Source organism: Cupressus sempervirens, chromosome 10, assembly GCF_028749045.1.
Source record: "Cupressus sempervirens isolate cs-2001-9-10 chromosome 10, ASM2874904v1, whole genome shotgun sequence".
Classification (NCBI taxonomy): domain Eukaryota; kingdom Viridiplantae; phylum Streptophyta; class Pinopsida; order Cupressales; family Cupressaceae; genus Cupressus; species Cupressus sempervirens.
The window spans coordinates 906,518,311-906,544,309 of record NC_143127.1 but is presented as its reverse complement, the minus strand read 5'-3'; the positions used below and the strand labels follow the sequence as shown (position 1 = coordinate 906,544,309).

The following is a 25,999-nucleotide window of genomic DNA, read 5'->3' as shown; positions in this document are numbered from 1 at the left end:
TGAAGAGCATTCACCATTGTTGCAAAGTTGGATTGTACATTCCGTATAGGCCAGTGGGATGCGTTGATGGTATTTACTGTGTTGGTAGTTTGATTTGTCCACTTTACTTGGGTTCTGATGTTCTAAGAGTTTGTGTCTCATGGGTTTTTGACTGTGGTAGTGGTGATTTTGAAGTTTGGTTGAGCTATAATTGTTAGTTTGATTATGGATTCCTCTTGATCATATTGCAGAGGATATTGCAGGAGCTTGTGTTAATTGGTAGTAGTATAGTTCATGACTACATTTGGGATCCAGGTGGATTGATTGGTTTATTATTTAGCCATTGCTTGAGGACAAGCAATTTTTAGGAGGGGAGGACTTGTCATGTCCCCTTTTCAAATAATTAAAGAATAATAATCTTTGCTAAGGCAGGCAGGCCCAAGAAAGTGAAGTTTCTGAAAAAGGGGGTTAATCTTTGGAAACCGTTGGACTAATAAATGAAAATTATTATTAAAATATGTTTCATTAACCTCTCTTGGACATGAGTTATAGTTATTCCCTCTTTTAAGGGGTTTGGAGGCATTTTGGGGGGATTCCAGAACTTGATTTTTGCTCATTCTTTGTTATTCTTTAGAGGCTGCCAAACTTGTGGAGAAGGAGACCCAAGAACGGGAGTTTTCAGGTTTCCAAGGAGACCCAAGAATGGGAGTTTGCAGTTTTATAGGAAGGCTAAGGATGGGAGTTTGAAGCCATTCCATGTGCATGCTCATACAGAGTTTTCCTTTGTGCTGAACAGTGCAGATTTGTGGGTTTTCGGGTGTGTTTTTGGTATGAGTTTGGTGTTTCCAGTTGATTATTTCATATTAGTTTGGGTTGCTGCTATATTTCAGACTTTAAGGTGTTAAAATAGAGTTGAATATATGTATTGGGACGTGATTAAACTTATGAGATAGATTATTAGTGTTTTTGTGGTGTTTTCGAGTATTTTTGTGTTAATTTTGGGAGCCTGATGAGCATAGTTTTTGTCCTACATTTGTGAACTGTTGTGTAAAGGCTATACGAATCTAGAAATGTCATTTTGTAGGCTGTTATGCTGCTGAAATTTCTGTAAAAATGTCCATTTTCAGATTTATTAATAATTTGTGAAGTTGTGAAGCTTTTGGCACTATTTTCAGCATACCCGATTTGGGGTTTCTGGAGAAATTTGGTGGATCTTTGTGATATTAGTTGTTTGATCTTAAAGATCTGATTAGAGGTTGGAAATATCATATAAAATCAGAAAAGGGACATTTCACCTTCAAGAATCCAGTTTCACACAATCTATCATATGCCTCCCTAATTTCCATGTCTCGAATAGCTCCTATCTTATAGTTATAACATCTCCTAAGATCTTGCACCATTACTACCTTAGGAGGAATTACAAATAGGGCTCTGACTAGGTCAATCTTGTAAGAAACTTTAGGGATAGGTCAAAAATCAGGTTGCTTAACTTCATTTGACACTAGTTGAACTTCAAACGGCTCTTTCTCCTAAGGTTTCCTAGAACTAGAATCCATTTGTATAATGTGGAGTTCCAACACAAATAAATTTTGAAACTATGTAGCTCGACACTAGTATAAATACCTTGTATTTAAAGAAACTATGTTGAATCTATGTAGAAATTTGCTCAAATGCTTGGAATACTACTTGCAAATCATTATTTTCTCTTCTTGTCTTTTCTCTTTTGTTCGCAATGGTGAAAACTAATTCAAAATGTGATCATATACCCTTATTTCATAGCATTTAATGTTTGGTGTTTTTATAGCTATCCACTTGGCTCCTTAAGAAATCCTACTTTACTCAGCTTCCACTATCTTTCCACCACTCAACATATACTAGAGTTTCCCTTACTCAACTTCTACTATCAACTCAGCTGCAACTAACCACTTGGCTTGTACTAATTTTGGCAGACAACTCAGCATGTACTATATCTTTACTTGGCATCTGAAGGCAACTTGGCAACACTTGAAATTTTTTGAAATTTTAACTTTGCATCTCTATTCATGTTGATCTCTCCTTTTCAATACTTACTTGTCTTGGAACTAATGTATGATAAAACATTAGATATCAATCCAACATACCTTCTTTTGCTTAGTTGGATGAAGTGTGACCACTTGACCTTTTGGTTGAAGTGATCCCTTCATTGGATGTGTGTAAGAACCCCAAATAGGCTCTACACTGATCACTGTTTGTTTCCCTAGGTGTAATGATTGTTTTTGGTTTGTTTTTGAATGTTTTAAGCTATTTTTAGGTTTTTGAGTTGATGAAAAGAAAATACAAATATTGAAAACTAATCTTACCTAAAATTATAACTCAAATCTGGTTATAATGCTAATCAAATTCATTTATTCAGATGGCTCCTAATGTATGTATAATACTTATTGCTGGAAGAATACATTAAAAACATCATCATTAATAGTTGAAAAAAACCTAATTTTTGTCTCCAATACGCAACCATGCTGCTGGTTGCTTCCTCCTTGGGCAGCGCCTATCAAAAACTGCAATATTAAATCTTTGATTTTTTAATTCACTGTAGCGCTGTACTATTCACAGCACTGTAGTGCAGTACTATTCACAGCACTGTAGCGCACTATTCACGGTGGCACTATAGCATGTTATTGTTTGCGGTATTGTAGTGCACTGTTCATGGCACTATAGCTGCTGTTATAACCCCTTCCAACCTGTAAACAGATTCATCCACTTTTTTCCTACTAAAACACAATATTGACTCCAGAATGAAGTCAACTCACAGGCAAAATTCAAGTGATATTTCACACCCTCAAATTGCATCAACTCTGAAGATACTACGTTCTCCACAGTCTGAATTCTTCTCAAACTTGTAAAAACCCTTGTTGCCACAACTTCAAGAAGTTTCACAAGGCAAATTTTTTAAGCAATTCTCATAACCTGCTCTTGAAGGAAGACAAGGTTTGTTTATAAGGACTCCTCAACTCCAGAATGAGTCTCCACGCTCAATGTGGGATAAAAGATATAATAATAACATAAAAAATGTTATTACATTAAAACTTAGAAAATCCCTTTTAATTTTTCCATAAGCTTGGACCCACAATTAATTGAAATAATGGCCCCTTTTATGATATCATGACCCTCACTTAAGTTATATATTATAACTTAACAATATAGGCTCAAAACCAATAATGTTTATTTTAACTAAATAAACATTAATATCTCTATTATTACTCAACATTTTTGAATATCGTTTGGACTAGGAGCTAACATGATAGAACTGCATATGACCATACCCCTTTTCTAAAAATAGTAGGGGTCTATCTTTATAACTCCAAAACTGCTAAAAATAGCCTGACCAAGCCAAACTCAAAGGAAAACTCATCATAAACAAACTCTGGCAACCCAGAAGAGTACTTTGCTCTGGTCCTTGGAGGATCTCCACACCAAGGTGACCCTCTATCCAATCTTATTAGCCTACGAGGGTCTCTGATAGGCTAATCACCAGCTAAAGTGATGTCTCTAGCTAGAAGGGGACATCACAGTTCGCCCTCCCTGAAATTGCTTGTCCTCAAGCAATCTCAACTCTGGATGCTGTAAAATCTCCTCGCTCTCCCAAGTAGCATCCTCTACCGAAAAATCCTTCCACTTCACCAAATATTCTCGAATGGTACGTTTCCTCAAGTTCCTCTCTCTAAAATCAATGATAGCCTCTGGTATCAAAACAAGTTTTCCCTCATCATCCAGGGGTGGTAGTACTGTAGAAGGCACAATATGATGCCCTAGCACCTTTTTGAGGCGTGACACATGAAAAACATTGTGCACCTTGCTCTCTGCCGACAAGTCTAACTCATAAGCCACCTCTCCCACTTTCTTGATAATCCTAAATGGACCATAGTATCGTGGCTTGAGTTTCTCGGCACCACTCTTCTTGAGAGTGGATTGACGGTAAGGCTGCAACATAAGATACACCATGTCTTCAACCTCAAAAGTCCGCTCAGTCCTCTTTTGATCTGCATACTGCTTTTGCTGATTTTGTGCCTTAGTTAGATTATCCTTGAGAGTCTTAACAAGGTCTTGACTCTCCTATAACAAATCACCTACACTGGGCACTCTACTGTCACTCAAAAGCAGATCCATAAAATTGGGTGCCTCATACCCATACAGGGCCATAAAGGGTGACATCTGAATAGACATGTGATAAGTGGTATTGTAGCAATACTCACAGAGATAAATCCACTTTACCCATGCCCTCTATTGCCCAGCTATATAATTTTTGAGATATCCCTCCACCCATTTGTTTACTATCTCTGTTTGAGGGTGGTAGCTAGTACTCAGAGTGAGCTCTATCGCACACAACCTTAATAGCTCTTGCCAAAAGTGACTCATAAACTTGCTATCTCTGTCACTTACAATACTCCGAGGTAAGCCATGTAATCTAAATATCTCTTTGAAGAACAACTCTGCCACCTGTGTAGCAGTGTATGTAGCAGTGATCGGAAAGAGTGCAAACTTCGTAAGGCGATCCAAAACCACATATATGCAGTCCCTGCCTTGGGCTCTAGGCAGTCCTGTGATGAAGTCCTTAGAAAAATACTCCCACTTCCTATCAAGAATCAGAAGTGGCTATAGTAAACCGGTTGGATAGGAGTGTTCTTTCTTATTCTGCTGGCAAGTGGGACATACTGAAGTACCTCTGCTTTGAGCCCTTTCCATGTGAATCGCTCTCTAATCTGTCGGTATGTCTTGTAGAAACTAGGATGTCTTGCCATAGGTGAATCATGAAAAGATTTCAAAACCACCCTCCTCACTACTGATCCTGGGACCAAAAATATTCGTCCTTTGTAAATGATGAGCTCATTCACAAGGGTGTATCTTCTGTCCTGAATAGTCCCATTTATGAATCCAACTGCCCAAGTGTCCTTTGCATACTCTGCAAGGATCAAGTGTCTCCAATCCTCCAATATGTCTATCAATAAGCTCAAATGGGGCCTACATGATAAGGCATCAGCAACTACATTTTGTGTCCCCTTAAAATATGTAATGTCAAAGTCATATGACTATAACTTGCTCACCCACTTTTGCTGCCTATCATTGAGATCTCACTGCCCCAAAAAGTGTCTTAGGCTATTATGGTCAATTTTGATACAAAATTTGCTACCTACCAAATATTGCCTGAATTTGGTCAAAGCATGCATAATGGCTAACATCTCCTTATCATATATGCTGAAGCTCCACTCTAGCCCTCTTAATTTCCTGCTCTCATAAGAAATAGGGTGCTTCTCCTGCATAAGCACCGCTCCAATGCCCTCTCCAAAAGCATCACAATGTAGCTCAAAAGGTTTGCTGAAATCTGGTAATGCTAACACTAGACAAGAAGTCATCAACCCCTTAAATTTCTCAAAACACTCCTGTGCCTCAAGAGTCCACAAGAAAGCTCCCTTTCTCATCAAATCTGTCAAGGGTGCCGCATGCCTGGAATATCCATCCACAAACCTTCTGTAGAAACCACATAGTCTAGAAAGCCCCTCAACTGTGTAAGGTTCACCGGTGAAGGCCACTCCACAATGGCACAAATCTTTTTAGGATCCATGCACACGCCCTCTGCACTGATGATGTGACCCAAGTACAACAACTCTGTCATGCCCAAATCACACTTTGACTCCTTTGCATACAAGGATTCTCTGTCCAATATACCTAGCACCGTGTCTAGGTGAACCAAGTGCTCCTCCCAAGATCTACTATATACCAAGGTATCATCGAAGAAGAAAAGTACAAATCTCCTCAACTGAGGATGGAAAACCCTATTCATTGTTGCCTAAAAAGTAGCAGGTGCATTAGTTAGCCCAAATGGCATAACTACAAACTCAAAATGGCCACAATGACATCTAAAGGCTGTCTTCTCGATGTCCTGCTCTCTAACTCTGATCTGGTGATAACCTGATCTCAAATCTATCTTTGAGAAGAAGCAAGTTCCATGAAGCTCATCTATCAACTCATCGATCTTGGGAATGGGGTATCTATTTTTAATTTTCTTCCTATTAAGCACTCTATAATCAATGCACATCCTCAATGCCCCATCCTTCTTCTTTACTAACACCACTAAAGAAGCAAAAGGAGACTTACTTGGTCTAATGTGGCCCATAGCAAGTAACTCCTTTATGGTTTTCTCAATTTCATCCTTCAACCTCTTCGGATGCCTGTAAGGTGTAATCATGATGGGCTTAGCCCCCTCCTCTAACTCAATGATGTGCTCAATACCTCTGTTTGGTGGTCTACCTGGTGGAATGTCACTGAACACCTTAGAGTGTTTAACTCTAAGCTCCTGAATATTAGGAGGATATTCAATCTTATGCTGTCCTCCTATGATGGCATCAACATGCACTCTGCTGCCCACTCTAATTGATCATGTTGAATCAATCTAGCCATTCTATGAAAAGAGACCATCCTGAGATCATTGTCCCTGATTGCCTTAAGAATATGTGTTTTCCCATTCACTTTAAACCTCATCTCCATCTCCTTGAGGTTAAGAGTGAGCTCACCAATATCCTGCAACCAACTCATCCCAAGAACTATATCTGTATCTCCCATAGGTACAACATAAAAATCTACCTTAAAGTCATAATTATTAACTTTCAATGGGAGTCCAGTGATCCTACGATCACATTTGAGGACATAGCCATCCGCTACCCTCACTCTAATTCCCCCAAACTCCTCTGTTTGTATTCCATGCTTCTCCACCATCCTAGCATCAATGAAATTATGAGTGGCACCTGTATCAACCAAGGTTATGACTCGCTGTCCAGAAAGTACTCCTCTCATGCGGAATGACCCTTCTTGCTTAATACTAGTGAGACGAGCTTCCCTAAGTTGCCCATCTCCTTCCCCATCCTTGGACTCCATTTTAGACAAGTTTTCAGCCTTGTCTTCCTCTTTTTCACCATCTATTTCCTCTATATCAAACTACTGATCTAAATTATCTGATTCTGATTTCTCATAGTATGCCCACATAACTCTATTAGCTTTTCCCTTTGGCCTAAGAGGACAATCATGGTTTGCATCATAGGGTCCCTTATAGTAGAAACATAATCTTTTCTTCCTCAAATCATTTAATGTTTCCCTGTCAAAAGGTACTAGAGTTTTATCTTTAGAATCATTTTAAAAATCAGTCCTCTCTAGTTTTTTATAAAATGGTTTGTTATCCTTACTAGAAGATGCTCCTTTGGACTGAAATTTGTTTGTTGGGACTGCATGTTCCATACTTCTTTCCTTTTTCATCGCTTCCTATAAAGAAATAGGATCAAATGCCTTTATCCAACCTCTCAGTGGTTCGGATAGGCCCTCAATGAAAAGAACTATCAATCTATGCTCTGAAATGTTTGGCACCATGACTGCCAACCGCTGAAATTCACCAATGAAATACTCCAAGTTGCCTATTTGTTTCAGCTATGCTAAGTCCCGAAAGTAAATCTCTGGATCTTTTTTGTCAAATCTTTCAACCAACCTATCCACGAAGTCTTGGTATTCTGTCACTTGGTTATGCTGAAGTGTTACCATACCATGGTACCACCAATCATGTGTTATTCCCTCTAAATGCAAGGTGGCATATTTGATAGCTTCAATCTCTGTCATTGGCCTCAGTGCCAAAAATGTGTCAAGCTTATGAATCCAAGCTTGAGCTATCATCTTACCACTCCCATCAAATGTAGGCATAGTAAGCTTGCTTGTAGCCCTCTTCAGCTCACTATTTTGACCTCTAGGCCTCCTATCTTGTCTGAGTGACCTGTAATGCTCTCTCCTCTAATTTACAAAGCATTCAAAGGTCATCCTCTCCTAAACTTGCGGAGCTAATAATTCCCATTCATCATTTGCAGCCATGAGTGCATTTGCGAATATGGGGTCTCCTATCGCCTCCTCTACCGGAGCTTCTTCTGGCTCCTTCGAAACAAATGTAGGGCATGTAGGCCTATCAGCTATTCTAGAATGGGTCCGTTGTGGTCTCTAATTACCTGTAGCACTCCTGTTATCTCCCTGTTCTCCCAGCTCCCCATTTTGTCTAACAAGTGGGTTCATCCTTTCTACCATAGTAGTGAGTGCCTGTAATGCCTGTGCCATCTGCTGCTACCCTATAACCATAGCATGGTAGAATTCTCTGGTATCCTGATCATCATTATTCCTCCTCTTTCTAGGTGGACTATCATCATGCCTCTCTTCCATATTTCCTGTTTCCTGTAACTGTTCTCTTTCAATCAGAGCTCTCCTATGAGTATGGTACCTATGTGGTCCAATTTCCAGTGGCTGCATATGACTCCCCAAACCCTTAGGATGGTAGGAATGAGGCTCTGATAGCAATGTAAGAACCCCAAATAGGCTCTACACTGATCACTGTTTGTTTCCCTAGGTGTAATGATTGTTTTTGGTTTGTTTTTGAATGTTTTAAGCTATTTTTGGGTTTTTGAGTTGATGAAAAGAAAATACAAATATTGAAAACTAATCTTACCTAAAATTATAACTCAAATCTGGTTATAATGCTAATCAAATTCATTTATTCAGATGGCTCCTAATGTATGTACAATACTTATTACTGGAAGAATACATTAAAAACATCATCATTAATAGTTGAAAAAAACCTGATTTTTGTCTCCAATACACAACCATGCTGTTGGTTGCTTCCTCTTTGGGCAGCGCCTATCAAAAATTGCAATATTAAATCTCTGATTTTTTAATTCACTGTAGTGTTGTACTATTCACAGCACTGTAGCGCACTATTCACGGTGGCACTGTAGCATGTTACTATTTGCGGTACTATAGCGCACTGTTCACGACATTGTAGCTACTATTATAACCACTTCCAACCTGTAAACAGATTCATCCACTTTTTTCTACTAAAACACAATATTGACTCCAAAATGAAATCAACTCACAAGCAAAATTCAAGTGATATTTCACACCCTCAAATTGCATCAACTCTGAAGATACTACATTCTCCACAGTCTGAATTCTTCTCAAACTTGTAGAAACCCTTGTTGCCACAACTTCAAGAAATTTCACAAGGCAAAGTTTTTAAGCAATTCTCATAACCTGCTCTTGAAGGAAGACAAGGTTTGTTTATAAGGACTCCTCAACTCCAGAATGAGTCTCCATGCTCAATGTGGGATAAAAGATATAATAATAACATAAAAAATGTTATTACATTAAAACTTAGAAAATCCCTTTTAATTTTTCCATAAGCTTGGACCCACAATTAATTGAAACAATGGCCCCTTTTATGATATCATGACCCTCACTTAAGTTATATATTATAACTTAACAATATAGGCTCAAAACCAAAAATGTTTTTTTTAACTAAATAAACATTAATATCTCCATTATTACTCAACATTTTTGAATGTCGTTTGGATTGGGAGCTAACATGATAGAACTGCATATGACCATACTCCTTTTCTAAAAATAGCAGGGGTCTATCTTTATAACTCCAAAACTGCTAAAAATAGCCTGACCAAGCCAAACTCAAAGGAAAACTCATCATAAACAAACTTTGGCAACCCAGAAGAGTACTCTGCTCTGGTCCTTGGAGGATCTCCACACCAAGGTAACCCTCTATCCAATCTTATTAGCCTACGAGGGTCTCTGATAGGCTAATCACCAGCTAAAGTGATGTCTCTAGCTAGAAGGGGACATCACAATGTGGTACTTCTATCTTTCTTCTTCCATGTCTTATTCATTTCTCCTCTGATGTGTTCAACATCTACCTTCTCTTTTCCTCTTTTGAACTCTGAGTTGGGTGTCTTTGACCTTGTTGAGCAATTTCTACTAATGTGTCCAGTCTTCAAACAACTAAAGCATGTAGTTTGGCTCAACCATCTGCTATAATTTCCACTAAAATGTTTTCTTGTGTAGTTTCCAAGGATGTGTCCATACTCTTGATAGTAGTGACAACTATGCCTTGTGTTGTAGTCCTAATTGTAGTGATATCGATGATTATTTCCTTTTGCTAGTTGATTAAGTGCCCACATAGGCTTTGGTCTACACTTGAAAGCTCTATGTCCATACTTCTTGCAATTGTAGCAGTGACCTTCAAATCTTGGTGTTCTAATGGTTCTAGTCCTATAGTCATATGCTTGATGTCTTTTCTTGTTGCACTTATGATAGTGACCTATGTTCTTAGGTTTTTCATGCTGATGGGAATTATTGCTCCTACACACATTATAGGTATGTCCTTTTTTACCACAAAAATGACAAGTAGATTTAGTGGTCTTACCTTTGTCTCTTCTTTCTTTTGTAGTCTTGGATGACTCTCCTTTTTCAATGCTGGTGTATCCTAGTCTTGAGGTATCATTGTTGGCTCTTGGTGATTTTAGTAGCTATTCAAAGTACTTTATGGCTTCATTAGGTTTGTTGAAGATCTCTGCAATCTCCTTTTCTCTTTTCACGTTATTTTGTAGTTGTTCATTTTGCATCTTCAGTGTGGAGATCTCAATGTCCTTGACATTCAACTCATGATTTGCATTCATCATCTAGCTTAGGGTGTCTAGTTGCATGTTGGAAATTCTTGTAAGCTCAATTGACTTTTCCTCTAATCTATTGGCAAGGTTTCTCTTGTCTTCTTTTTTCATAGCCTTATTTTCAATGGTTCTTTTCTTCTATTCAGTTACTTCACAAAGCATCATGGCTTGAGATTCTTGTTCAATCTTGAGAGTTCTAATCTCTTCTTCTTGAGCTCTATTCTTTTCCATTAGATCTAATATTATTGCATCAAACTCTTTGGAATCTCCATTTTCAAACACTTTTGAGGTGTCGATCTTCTTGTATTGTGTATCATTCTTAGCTATGGCAATCTCTCTTCTTCTCTTCAAGGATTTTCTCAATTCTTCCATGGCTTCTTCTATAGAATTTAGAATGAGATGTATCTCAATATCTTGGTTCTCTATGATCTTCCCAATTTTGTAGACTTCTATTTCTAGATCTTTTTCTCCAAGTTGTAAGGCTTCTACTTGTGAGAACTTGGCTCTGATACCAATTGTTGGAATTTACAAGTGGGAAGATTTACTTCTGGGAGGGGTGAATTAGAAGTAATATATTTTAACCTTTAAAATTTTTAATTGAGATCATTAACATGCATCTAAAATCTCTAGCTAACATGAAAGTAAAGACATGCATGAAAATAGATAACACAAGATTTTGGTCACCTAGAAACCCTAAAAAATGAGAAGGTAAAACTTGGGTGGGGATGACGCCCACAAATTATCACTGCAACAATATGTAACTAGTTAAGGTGACAAAGTTTGACCACTATCAATGGTTTTCCCTATGAAAGGCCTACCTTATTAAAGGCTTTTCACCCTGTTAAAGGTGACCTAGTCAGAGGATTTACAAACATTCACTTGGAATGTCACCCTGTTAAAGGATTTACAACCTTGTTAAGGATTTACAATATGGCTACTAAACCAACCTATCATCATAGGATTTTCATTCTCCTAATACAGTGGTTAGAAAGTATAGTAGAATGTCTTGACCTGATAACTTATAATCTTCAATTGTTGATTCTAGATCCTTGTTCTATCCAATCTGATCTTATCCTTCCTGATCTGATATATCTATGTTCACAGTGCTGATACTTTGTTCTAATCAACTTGATTTTGCAGTGCTACTCTTCCTCTAAGTCCTTATACCCCTTTGCTTCCTTCAAAACTTCACTAGAATTCTTTCATGCATTTACATATGACTTCTTAGCTCTTCCTCTCTCTCTCTCTCTCTCTCTCTCTCTCTCTCTCTCTCTCTCTCTCTCTCTCTCTCACTTACACATGAATTATGGGGTTTTGGCATCCTTATAAAGGCTTTAAAGACTTAGGATTAGGTATGAATCTATGATCAAGATTCATCCATCTTTTCTACTCAATTATTTATACTTTTTCTATTGGTTGCATGCTTTCTCCATTTTTCTAATTGGATGCATGCTGATTACATAGGAAATGTTAAAGATTTGATCTTATCTTTTAGATCCTTCAAGATTCATCTTGAGTTGGCTCAAAAATGGTTTACATCTGAGTTTGTGAAGGCACAAACTCAAATGTTGATTTTGTGTTACTCAATACTTATTGGTTACTGATGCTCAATACATATAGGATTCATGTCTTTCTTGACTCCTATAATAACTCTATCTTGCTCAACATCTATACTTTGCTTGGCACCTATAGTGACTCGACATCACTTGTCACTCAACACTTGAAACTTGCTCGAAACCTATTGAATTTTTGACTCGGGACATACTATAGCTTAGCATCTATATTATACTTAGCATCAACCTTATAATTTTCTTAAGTGTGTTGGCACTCAATTGTCAAAACCAATCTAAGACCAACACTTGGCACAATAGAAAAATAATAAAAATCACTCAACACATAGCTATTAGAATGGGGTTGTCATTGCACCAAAAGATTGATCTATCAATGCTTAATACAACTACTCAACTTATAGTACATAGGAGGCAATTAAGCCCTTGTCATGAATTCTGAGGGGAGTGCTCAATAAATTTCCAACAATCTCTCTATCAGCATTACCCAAGGGTCTAAGGATTTGAACTTGTGACCAAGCTTTGATACCATTTGTTAGAGTGGGGTTGTCATTGCACCAAAATATTGACCTATCAATGCCTAATACAACCACTCAACCTATAGTACATAGGAGGTAATTAAGCCCTTGTCATGAATCCCAAGGGAAGAGCTAAAAAGATTTTTAAAAGTAGCATAGCCACATATGTGATGGAAACACCTATCGGTAAGTATATTTTTTTTTCTCTCTCATTTGTCATGTGTTTATTTCACTTGAACTATTATTTCTTAGGGAGAATTTTGTAATATTAAATTCATTTTATGTAGGAAGTGATGAGGACATTCTTGGATGTACCTACATTAGATGTATGGGAATCAGTAAAAAATTATGATTAATTTCTTGTGAGCAATCAAGATGGACTTCCCCTAAGAGTAGCATGAGGTGATGAGGATATTCTAGACACTTTAAAGAATGATCATTTCTTGAAGATTTTAGATGTTGGGGGGGGGGGGGGGGGGGGGGGGGTTGTGGTGCAAATGAGATTCAACCTTCATGTGGTTTGCCCTATGTTAGATTGTGGTGACTAATCAAGGAAGTATTGTACATAGTTCATGATTCCTCAATGGGTTTTAGGGCCAGGTCAAGCCTCAAACGGGGGTTTGGGGGCAATAGCCACCAATACAACTGGGGCTATTAGGCCTCAACTATCTAAGGGTTTAACTTTTTTTGGGCCCTATTTTATTAGGATTTTGGGATGACATGTAATTATTAATTATAATCCTAAAGCAATAAAAATACTTGTATAAAAGGGCTTAGGGTTAGGGATTGTTTCATTGTGGGTGATGCAAAAATTTGTTCTTGTGGTGATATTGAGTTGTAAGGGATTATAGATTGTAATTAGGTTGTAATCACTTGATCATAATAATATTGGACTTTCTATTTGGTGGATGTAGCCCAGGGATTGCATGAACTACATTAAATCTTGGTGTCTCATGTTCTTTTTTATGTGATCTATTATTTTTGATATTGTTTATATTTGCATATAATTATTATTTCTATTTGTGATTTAATCCTAACAAATGGTATCAGAGCCAGATTTTTTTTTAGTTATCCTCTACATGAAAGTCTCACAATTGAGTGAAATCTCACTGTTGAGTGGGAATGATGGTAGATGAGGGTAAGCTGAGGGTTGAAAAGTTTAATGGGTAGAACGTTCAGTTATGGAAGATGCAAATGGAATAGTATCTTTATCAAAAGGATTTATGGAAGTTGTTGGAAGGCAAAACCAAGAGTTAGAGATCTATTTCAAATGATGAATGGGATCTTTTGGAAATAAAGGTACTTGGAAGAATTCAATTATGCCTAGCACCATCAATGGCATTTAATATTACAAAAGTGAAGACAACAAAGGAGTTGATGCAAACTCTAGTGAAACTGTATGAAAAGCCCTCCACTTCAAACAAGGTATTTCTCATGAAACATTTATTTAATATGAAAATGAAAGAAGGTGGATCTATTGTAGATCATTTAAATGAGTTTAATACTATTACTAGTCAATTATCTTCTGTGGGTATCAATTTTGATGAAGAAATTAGGGTTCTCTTGATTTTATCTTCTTTGCCTAAAAGATGGAATGGCTTGGTAATGGATGTGAGTAATTTTGTTCCTGGATCTAGTACTCTAAAATATGATGATGTGATTGATGTTATTTTGAGTGAGGAAACTTGTAGAAAATCCTTAGGTGGATCTAGATCTGGAAGTTCTTTGAACACACAAAGTTGAGGTAGAATGACTGAGAGAGGAAGTAATTCTAGAATTCATGGAAAATCAAGAGAAAAGTCAAAGGGGAGGAGGTCTCAATCAAGAGGACTGAATGACTACTAATACTATGGGAAACTAGGTCATAAAAAGAAAGATTGTAGGACTCAAAAGAAAAATGGAGATAAACTAGATGGAGACAAGGCAAAAGTGGTAAGTAACAAATCTAAAGAGGATAATTTTCTTCTATCTTTAGAAAGTGTTAATGATTCATGGGTTTTAGATTCTAGTGCTTCATTTCATGCTACATCTCATATAAGTTGATTTATTGATTATGTCCAAGGGGATTTTGGACTTGTTTATTTGGGGGATAACGAACCCTGTCATATTGTTGGAAAGGGAAAAGTTAAGATTAAGTTGTAGAATGGGAATCATTGGCCAATACATGAGGTAAGACATGTTCCAAGGCTAAGTAGGAATTTAATTTTAGAAGGGAAACTTAGTGATGAGGGTTGTGTAGTTAATTTTAATGAGAAAAATTGAAAGGTTTCCTTGTAGTAGAAAAAGGTGTGAAAGTAGGCACCTTATATATTTTTATAGGTCATATTGTTCCTTCTACTTTAATTATTTTAGAGAAGAATGAATGTTTAGCAACAATTGATGTAGTTGAGGAGGGAGAACAAATAGTTGCTATAGATTCTAATATAACGCTATGGCACAATAGACTTGGGCACATGAGTGAGAAAGGTATGAAAATACTTCATTCAAAGAAAGTTTTGTATGAAAATTTTGTTAATATGGATTTCTATGAAAGTTGTGTATATTGAAAACAAAAGAGAGTGAGTTTTGTGAAGACTAGGAAGGAAAATAAAATGGAGAAACTAGAGCTTGTGCATATAGATCTATGGGGACTAGCTCAGGTATCTTCCCTTGGTGGCTCTCATTATTATGTTACATTAATTAATGATGCAACTAGAAAATTATGGATTTATTTCTTTAGATAGAAATCTAATGTATTTCAAACCTTTAAGAAATGAAAATGCTTGGTTGAAAATGAGACTGGTAAGAAATTAAAATGTCTCAAATCTAATAATGGTGGTGAGTATTACAATTATGAATTTGAAGATTATTGCTCCACTAATGGTATTCATAGATAGAAATTTTTTCCAAGGACTCCATAGGAAAATGGAGTGGTTGAATATATGAACAGGGCTATAATAGAGCATGCAAGGAGCATGAGATTGCATGTAGGGTTGCCCTTACACATGTAGGAAGAGGCTGTCAATACTATTGTATAGTTGATTAATAGAGGTCCCTCTACTCCTTTGGGTTGTGGTATTCTATAAGAAACATGGACTGGTAAGAAGGCGAGTCATTCTTTTCTTAGAACCTTCAGTTGTGAAGCATTTTCTCATATAGATCTTGAAAATAGAACCAAACTAGAAGCTAAGTCAAAGAAATGTATTTTTGTTGGATATGGCATTAATAAATTTGGTTATAGGGTTTGGGATTTTGAAAATCATAAAATTTTAAGAAGCATGGATGTCATAATCAATGAGAAAGTGTTGTACAAAGATCTATTGCAGCACATGAGAAGAAAGAAGATTATTATGTAGTGTTGGATGGTACTCCAAAAGATGATGTTCTAGCCATTCCTCATGATGTGCAACAACTACAACAACAAATACTACACACACTAGTGAATGTTAGATGATCAACAAGGCTAATTAGACCTCCAGAAAGATTTTCTCCCTCTTTGTATTTTATTTTACTAATAGATGCTAGTGAACCTAAATGTTATGATGAAGTTGTGCAGGTGGATACTAAGATTTAGTAGGAGTGTGCAATTAAAGATGAAATGGACTCGTTGTTGAAAAATAAGATACAGGATTTATGCAAGTTGCCTGCAAGTAAAGGGGCTTTATAGAATAAGTGGGTTTATAGGTTAAAAGTAGAGGATGGAGATAAGAAAATTTTTTAAAGCTAGGTTAGTGGTAAAAGAATTTTCATAGAAAAAAGGAATTTATTTTGATGAGATGTTATCTCCTATAGTTAAAATGACTTTTATTCGTATTGTTTTAAGTATTGTGACTACTGAAGATTTGCATTTGGAGCAGCTTGATGTCAAAACAACCTTTCTTCATGGTTATTTGGATGAAGAGATATATGGCTCAGCCATAGGGATTTGAAGTCAAAGGTAAGGAGAACTTAGTGTGCAGATTGAAGAAAAGTTTATATGACTTGAAGCAAGCACCTCGATAATGGTATCTAAAATTTGATAGTTTTATGCATGAGCATGGATATAGTAGGTGTCATTCAAATCATTGTGTTTATTTTAAGAGGTTGGATGATGATAGATATATTATTTTATGTTTATATGTTGATGATATACTTGTAGTTGGGTCTAACATGGATCATATTAAGTGGTTGAAATGCCATTTAGCACATGCATTTTCAATGAAGGATTTAGGGGCAGCAAAAAAAATCTTTGGTATGAATATTTGCAAAGATAGGAAGAATAGAAAATTGACACTATATCAGGTTGATTATTTTAAGAAGGTTTTGCAACATTTGTCTATAGAGAATGCTAAAGTTGTCAGCACACCTTTACCTAGTCATTTGAAGTTGACTAAGGAGATGTGTCCCAAGACACAAGAAGAGGAGGATAAGATGTCCAAGGTACCCTATGCTTCTATTGTAGGAAGTTTGATATATACTATAGTATGTACAAGGCCAGATATTGCACATGCAATGGGAGTCATTAGTTAGTATATGATTCATCCAGATATTGCACATGCAATGGGAGTCATTAGTTAGTATATGATTCATCCAAGAATTGAGCATTGGAATGTAGTTAAATTGATTCTCAGATATTTGAGAGGAACATTCAGTAAGTGTTTACACTTTGGGGGCTCTACTACTAAATTATAGGGTTATGTTGACTCAAATATGGTAGGGGATATTGATACCAAAAAAAGTACTATAGGTCATGTATTTACTATTGGTGGGGCAACCATGTGCTGGGTTTCTTAGTTACAGAAGGTTAATGCTTTATCCACTACAGAGCCAAAGTATGTTGCTACTATAGATGCAGCTAAGGAGATGATATGGCTTTAGTTCTTCTTGGAAGAATTGGGACACCCTCAAAAGGATAATTATTTGTTTATAGATAGTCAAAGTGTCATTCAGGTTGCGAAGAATTTTGCTCTACATTCAAACACTAGTACATTTGACCCCATTTTTAGACCAAAATTTTTTACCATCTAATACAATGGGGTCAAATTGGTCAAAATATGCAAGGAAACATATCTTTTTCTTTTTTAAATACATGCCTTTGTTGGTCAAAATTTTGACCAACATTAGCTTCATTATAAATACATGCCCATGTTGGTTGAAATTTTGACCAACACAAGCTTCATTATGTCAAAATAAGAAAGCTCTTTTTCATGCCCTAATTTCATTGTTATGCTAGAACCAAAAGACTTGTGCGCTTATTTCGTACACTGCAAGTGACATTTTCCCAATTGAGTCTTGAATATGGCCTGCTTTGGTGGACGCAAAGTAAATAAATGTTTGAATTCGTATTTGAATATCATATTTTTGTATTTTTATTTCATTTTGAAAGCTCATGTGTTTTGAACCTATGTGTATTTTATGGCTAGGACTACATGCCAACAAGGTTTGACAGCTTTAGTGTAAATGTCATGGTGGATGGGAGTATGTTGAACCTTAGACTTGGGGACACGGTAGGTTAGGGTTTTCATTTCAACTTTACGGTGCCAAATTTGGTCAAAATTTGAGATAGAAGATATGATATCATGTGCTATCCTAGTATAAATCTAGAGGAATTCATTTCCCATCCAATTAATATTGTTTTCATAGAGCTCCACTGGGATTCCATTCAACCCAGGGGTCTTTTCATTACTCAAATTCTAAATAACATTGTTTTCATCCATAGTTATATAGGTTTGTCAAGCACAGTTGTCTCTTCAATAGGCACCTTTTTAGGAATGATTCCACTGAGTTTTGTGCTAACATTTTCCATTTCCTGTCCAACATCTTTAGAAATGAAGAGTTTCTTATATTAATGTGCAAAGGCTAGAAGAATTTCATCTTAGGAGTTAAGTTCTTTCCCTTCATTCCAAGTAGACTCAATCCTCTCTCTAGCTTCTTTAGATTTTAGGATCTGGAAGAAGTATCTATCACCCTTATTACCATGGCTGATCCAATTAAGTCTAGCTCTAGTTTTGACTCCTTGATTCTTGAAATATTGCAACCTCGAGGAGTCTCTAGACTGGGCCGTAGACTCTTGTTTAGTAGCAATATTGACTAGGTTACTTTGTAGGCACTCTAGCATTATATAGGCTTTTGGAGTTCAGATTCCATTCTTCTCTTATCTTGGCTTTCTTTATGTCACCACCTGAAAAAGGCTTTAGTAGCTATTGATGTTCTAGGATCATCTCTCAATAGTAGGTTGGTGCTTCACCACCACTTCATTAAACCATCTGATAATATTAAGTAGTATTAATATCTTCATCTTTTAGCTGGGTAAGTTTCAAAACTAATCCATCTTTCCACCCTTCTCCAAAAAAGCCCTACCAATTTGAAAAATATCAGCAATAATAGGGTGGGGATTCAATAGGATATAGGGGCTGACTTGAACACTAACACTTGTGTCATCCTTCCTAAAACTAAAAACATCCCTATAAACATAAAATCTCGTAAGTTCTCTTATTTCCATTTTATAAAACTATACCAAGTATGCCAAAATGCCTTTATAACTGTACTTGTGACCAGCTCAGGGGTCAAAAAGTTTATGCTTATTAATCATATTGTAACAAAAGAGCATTTCACACCCTTTCTATTCAGAGATGCCATCAGATTCATAGCCCTATGTTTTAGGGACTCATGCTTCCTATTTTTGTTAGCACTACAGCCTCTAATATACTTAGGGGCTACTGGGTATAGAGGATTTTATGGGAGATTGGTGGTTATGTTGCCTTTATCCTCCTACTACTCACAAAATTGATCAAACTCAGTCATATCCTTTTTTAGATGAGAATGACCTCCATTTTAATGTAGGTTGTTTGATTAAGTTTCTCATATCCTAGAGGTCTACCAAACCGACCCTATTTGAGAAGATTTTTCACATGAGCCATTCCATGGCTATGGAAGGCTTCTGTACTTCACAAGATGTGACTTTCATTGTTCCTTGGCTTCAGGATCTACTAGTTGTGGGTTACCTTTAGCCGAGATTGTTGTCATTAAAGATGGGTAGTCAAAGTGTTGTAGTGTTCCATGGAGATCACAAAGATTTTTTGCCTCTAAAGCTTTCATCAGTTCATCTTGGTGTTGAGGAAGTAGGTGCAATGAATTTTGAGATTGGAATCTGATTAGATGGAGGAAGTTTTATGGGAATATAGTTCTTATCATGTGCTATAGTGGACCTATGAATCATATTGTTCTAGGGTGGAGAATATTGTATGGTTTCATATTCAAGAGTGTGGTGATTGTATCGGAGAAGAGTAATCTAGATCTTGGAGTTCAGCATGTAGAGTGGTGGCAAGTTTACAAGTAAGTTTCATGGTTTATACTAGTTTTTGTATTTTGTCAATTTATTTTATTTTATATGGAATCTCATTTTGCTTTAGGATCTTGTGGAAAAATATATGATAGATCAAAACTATGGATCTTTGTTTGATCATCTATAAACTGATGCTTACTACAAGATTTGATTATGTGATGCAACCATCACAACGTGTGCAAATGACAATTTTGTATCGTTCATGCTTTTGTGATTTCTATGCCTAGAGAATTTAATAATTTTAGTGTTTTACTCCTGCATTTGCTACTTATTATATTTTTCTTTTGAATTATATTTATAAATCAATTCTTTACAATGTTTTGACAACAGGCCCGATGTTTAAAACCTTATTGTCTTTATTGATTTGTTTTTCTCTGAATAAGATCTTGTGAGTCCATGCCATATTTATGTTTTACTTGTCTCTTGTTTCTGAATTGGTACAACTACATATTTAAAAGATAGCACAAGTAACAAAGTTGTGTGGCTCTTTTGCAAAATACTAGAACAATCCCTTGCAATTTTGTGACTAAACTTCATATATTAATAATGCCTTTTACATTATTGTATCAACTTCTAAAAATGATAGAATAGTTTTAGCTAGTTCTAGTATACTCTTTTTCCTTAACTCCTCGATCAGCTTAGTATATAATAAGGTAAAGTGCAAAATAATTTAAATAATCCTTGGGTGATGTTGTGTTAGGGTGTATCAATAACAACAGTGTGCATCTAGCTTGGAGTCATAGATTGTAGCCAAGGATAACTCATGTAGCTAATGTTTTGCCCCCTTCCCAATTGATATTGCCCCTAAACTCATCACTTTGCTTGACATTAAACTAAATATTTAATATAAAATAATTGTATAAATTGAAGCATAATGGATTTAGCCCTTGGTCGCTAGGAAATGGGGATGGAGATAAGATGGGTATGCCATTTTTTTGGCATGAAGACCCCATACAACTGATTCTTGATTATTCTTATTTTAATGTTCCTTCTTGGGATCTTCCTGATTTTTTATCAAAAATTAACTATTTTAACTTAAGTTGGAGTATGCAATGTTGGCATTATGTTGTATTTCTCATTAGTGACAATACTTATTTGATTCTTAAAGCTTATCGAGCTTATCACTCAATCTTTAGTTTATACTAAGCATTCAATGGTTACAATGTAAGCTTAGTAGTTAAGTAGTTTACACTGAGCATTCTTGAAGCTAGTCAGTTTCTCAGTGTCTAACATGCTTCACAGTGTCTACTAAGTAGTAATTTTGTGTCATGGAGATTTAGAGTAAATTGAGCATTGGAAGAAATAGTGTTTACCAAGTAAAGCAAGGTAAACTCAGTGTGTAGTATCTACCGAGTGACACTACGTCTACTAAGTCACCAGTTGTTACCAAGTTTAGGACTACTTTGAGTGATTAGTATGGACTAAGCCTTCACTTCTACCAAGTGCATGATGATATCAAGTGATGCAGTGGACACAGTGTATCAGAAGGTCACCGAGTCAATTTAGTGAACTCAAGTTATTTACTATTGGGCCGAATTTGTAATGTATTTGTTCACTTGTGTTTTGGCCAACCTTGCAATTTTGTAAATTTCAAAAGTATATATGTAAGATTTATTGTAAGATATCAAATATCAAAAAAAAAAGAGGGAATAGCGAAGGAATGTGAGGTAATTTTGAAAAGTATCTGTGAAGGATTTTCAGCAACAGTTCAAGGAATTTAGCAAGGTCAATACAAATGCAAAAAAGTTATATTCATCATATGAGGTTATCAGTGCATAAAGGATCTTATCTTCAATCAATTGTAAGTAGATCCACTACTTCATCTTAATAGGTGAATCAACTTCTAAATCCTTTAACAGGGTAGACTTAAAAGTCTTTGTATAAATCTCTTAACCAAGTGCATACTTCATTGTATGTTTGTAAATCCTTTAACAAGGTGCACCTAGCAATCCTTTGTGCTCCTAATAGGAAAAATCATCAGAAATGGTCAATGTAAGCCTTAATAGGCCAACTTTATGCTACAGTATTGAATTTTTGTGGGTATCATCCCCACCCCAGTTTTACTTTCTATTTGGAAGGTTTCTAGGTCACCAAAATATTGTGTTCTTTTCTATGATGAATGTTTTATCTTTTAGAACTAATGTATGCAATAGCATAGATAGATGTGTGGTAAATTCAAAGAAAATTTTTAAAGTTACTAATTCACCCCTCCCCTCTTAGTAACTTGTCATATCTTGAATATTTCCAACATGCAATTCATTTACGAAGATAACTTCTATAAAATATTATTAATTTTGATGCATATATGAGATAATTTTGGTTTAGATATTACATTAATATGAATTAATAATCATTAAATAGTAAGAATATATGATAACAACTACTCTAATGAGTATTATAAGTAAATATCAACAAGTTTTCATGGTAACATTTAAATTCATATAAGCATCATGCATCTCTATACCAAAGTGTCTGAATAGCATTAATAATTTTTCCAAGGGAAATTTCTACTGTAATCATATCAAGAATTTGTTGGAAATGTTTTTTGAACATAAATCTCAAGGATGGTTGTCTTTATATTGTGAGAACATGGGTGAATTCTCTATTCATCCATCTCTGTGTGGTGTACTTGATAAGACCCTCTAGCCTAAGAACACTCATACACTTCTAGGTCCATGAATATGGTATGATCTTTAGTCCATTCCATGCCTCAGCCCACCTTGGAGGCTAACTATCCTCCTTAATCAATCCTTGGAACACTTATTTGCCTCACAACCCATGAGCATGACAAGATTGTTCAATCCATGTTGGGTTAGTGTACATGAGATCTCATGAACTTGGAAGGCTAGCAGTCCTTATTTACAATCCATTTCTAGTAAATGAAAAACTAATTTCATATAGATGGAGAATGGAGGAGAAAAGTTACAGAAGCAAAAATCTAAAGTTGCAAAATTGCAGAGTGTAAGTACCATTTGTGTGTTTTTTGACTATCTAAATTTACTAAATTTATTTGTTTGATTTGCCAAATTTTGTATTGTCTACATCATTTGAGTATGATATTGACAAGTAAAGAACATAAATAAATTTTCATAAGGATCAAATTACCACAGGCAAGAAAACTATATAGAAATTATAGAAAGCTATCAAGGAGTCAACAAAAGAAAAAGAGAGAGTTGCTATTGAGAAAGAGGAAAAAATAGCCACTTTTAAAGAGATTGAACAAAAAGCACTTGTGATGCAAAAAAACTATAAAAAGACACAAGAGGTTTTACTTTTCTACAAGTTTTCTATTTATGTCTTTCCCAGTTTGATATACATGCTTATATAGATGGATATTATCTCATATGGTTTTAAAATTTTTATGTTGTGAATTGTTTTATTTAGGATAGTCTTGAGTCTTGTATTCACATATATGAGTTATTTTGCCATCTATTATGAGGCTTGACTGTTTGACTCTATAGCTATTAGATGCACATAATGAAGAGGTAGAGAAAGCCAAGAACAAATATAGTGAACTCAAAAAGGTTGTGGATGAGCTACAATGAGGAGAGGTAAGTGGTCTTCACCCCAATTTAAAAGAAAAAATCACATAAAGTGTTTGAAAACCCTAGATGGGAAAAATACATGATTTTAGTGAAATAGAGAGTTCATGCATGATCAAATAGTTTTGATGTTAACTGAATACAAAATATGCTTCATTTACAAGTTGATGTACAATACAAATTAGAAGATGTAAAGAAGATGTCTAAAGAATGGGAAGCAAAGGGCTGGGGGTATTCTAAAAAGTTAGAACTAAGCAAAGCATTTGAACAACATACTGAGCAATGGGTTTCCTTTCTTCTTACCTGGTTAAACCCTATGAATAGATCTAAAGTCATTTATCTACCTTTCATTGATTTATGGGTAAATGGGAACATTATTGGACCCTAACCAGTTCTAGGCATGTAAAAGCCTAGTTTTGGGCATGTTATTACATATGCATGCCCACCAAATTGTGAGTTGCACTCTTCCAATGTGGAGATTGGAATGGCTATCAAACTATGGTATGCTTTATTCTGATGTGGGGATTGGAACTTGAAGCAATCTCTTAATCGACACTGATATGCTGATAAATTTTTGTGGTGCTATTTTCCTTGTAGAATATGAATTGAAGACATTGATCCTAATTTTCTTCAAACAAAACTAGGAAATGAAAAATTGCTTGAATTGAGTACCCTTGAAGGAGTACTCGAGAAAGTAGCTTTATTGCAGGCTCAATTAAAGGAGTTAAAGCCAAGCCTAGACTCCATACAAGAGTAAATTATTGTACCATCTATTTTTTCATATGTATTTTATTGGTTCAGAAATTTTATTCAGTGAACAATTTGAAAGGTAATTGGAAACTCAAGGATGAAAATGCCAAGTCCAGCCTCAGTACACAAGTAAAAGTCTTTACCTAATTTTTACTTGAAAAAATGTAAATAAAGAAATCGTAAGTTTTGGTTTACTTATGATGTTCAAAGATTTTGATGTACATAAATGTTATTAAGTTCTATAATCTCTTAGGTATCAAAGGAAGGCTACTTTATATAGTGAACAAGTTGAAGAACTCAATAACATAACTTTGGAACGTGATGATCAAAAGAGACAATATGATGAACTACAGAAAAAAAAGGTGAGTGCTTGAAGACTTGCAAAATTCAACCGTGGACATGCATGATACTTCAAGGATGAACTTTGGTCATACAATCAATATTGATATTTTACATACTAAACTCTAATCGTCTTTATTCTCAGGCTAGAAATTCTCTTCAATTTGTTTTCATGTATAACTAAGTCAGAAACTTCTTTATATTTTTGTAATTTTTAGATTGCCTAATGTTTAGGTTGGATGAATTCATGCTTGGATTCAATACTATTTCTTTAAAGTTGAAGGAAATGTATTAGGTTAGAAACTGTTAATACTTTAGTTTTATCATCAATAGGTCAAATTTATGAATATTTTACATAACAAAATGTTAAGGAATAAAAAATATATGCAGATGATAACTTTGGGTGGTGATGCTAAGTTGGAGTTGGTTAACTCATTGGACCCTTTTGTTGAAGGTGTTGTTTTTAGTGTACGGCCTCCCAAAAAGAGTTGGAAAAATATTGCTAACCTATCTAGTGGTGAAAAGGTATCTATCAAGTGTCCTACTGAGTCGTATGTTTGAGCTAACTGTTAATGAATGGTAGCCAATGCTAATTATTGATTAATATAGTTGCTAGAAAATACCATTTTACTTGTTTTTCAAGGACTCTAAGAAATGCATACAATTTACTATTTAGTCAACCATTGATCAATATCTGCTATGTATAGATGGTTCTAATGAAAATTTGAATAAAATAACTTCCATGCTTTAGGAATAAAGTACTCCTAGATCTTTTTGATGATTTTGTAAGCTCTTTTGCTAGATTCTTATACCCAAGCTCTATCATTGTTGTAGACATTAAGTTCATTAGCTTTAGTTTTTGCACTTCACCATTACAAACCTACCCCACTTTATGTCATGGATGAAATTGATTCTTCTTTAGGTAAGTTATAGTCTTTCACTTTTTAAAATTTGCAAGATGCACATGCCATCTTGATTCAAAACTCTCAAGATACACATGTTGTGCACAACTAGCTTAATTTGGAAAGTGTAATTATAAAGTTGCAATGGTAAATCTTTAATTGTTCATGCTTTTGATAGACTTGAACCAATGAAAATTTATTTTGGAACCCTCTTGAAAGAGGGATCAATTCAGTTTTTTGAATCTCTCCTTTTCTTAGATAGAGGAGTGCAGTAAAAACTATTGTATTTTTTACTAGAAAGTAAAAACTATGACAACTTTAACTTATTTTTAATATTCACCCACTTTTTGTTCAAAATGATAATCTTTGCAATATACTTGGCTATTTGAATGGTACTGAATATTTTTTTAGATCAAGTAGTGATAAATTTACTTGTAGTGTAGTCTTTTCATCTAAAATCCATTCATGGAAATAGTAATTTTTTTTAAAAAAAATTGATTTTGGCTTATGAACGGGGGAGTTGGTTTGTCCCATCATCAATAACAATATGTTTTGAATATATTACTATTAATGTCCTAAATTTGTAT

At 35.4% G+C, this 25,999-nt stretch overlaps 1 pseudogene; it reads left to right on the top strand.

Moving 5' to 3' along the window:
* Window positions 1-23,420: 23,420 nt before the first annotated feature.
* On the top strand, window positions 23,421-25,443 carry LOC149536932 (structural maintenance of chromosomes protein 4-like; annotated as a pseudogene).
* Window positions 25,444-25,999: the final 556 nt, after the last annotated feature.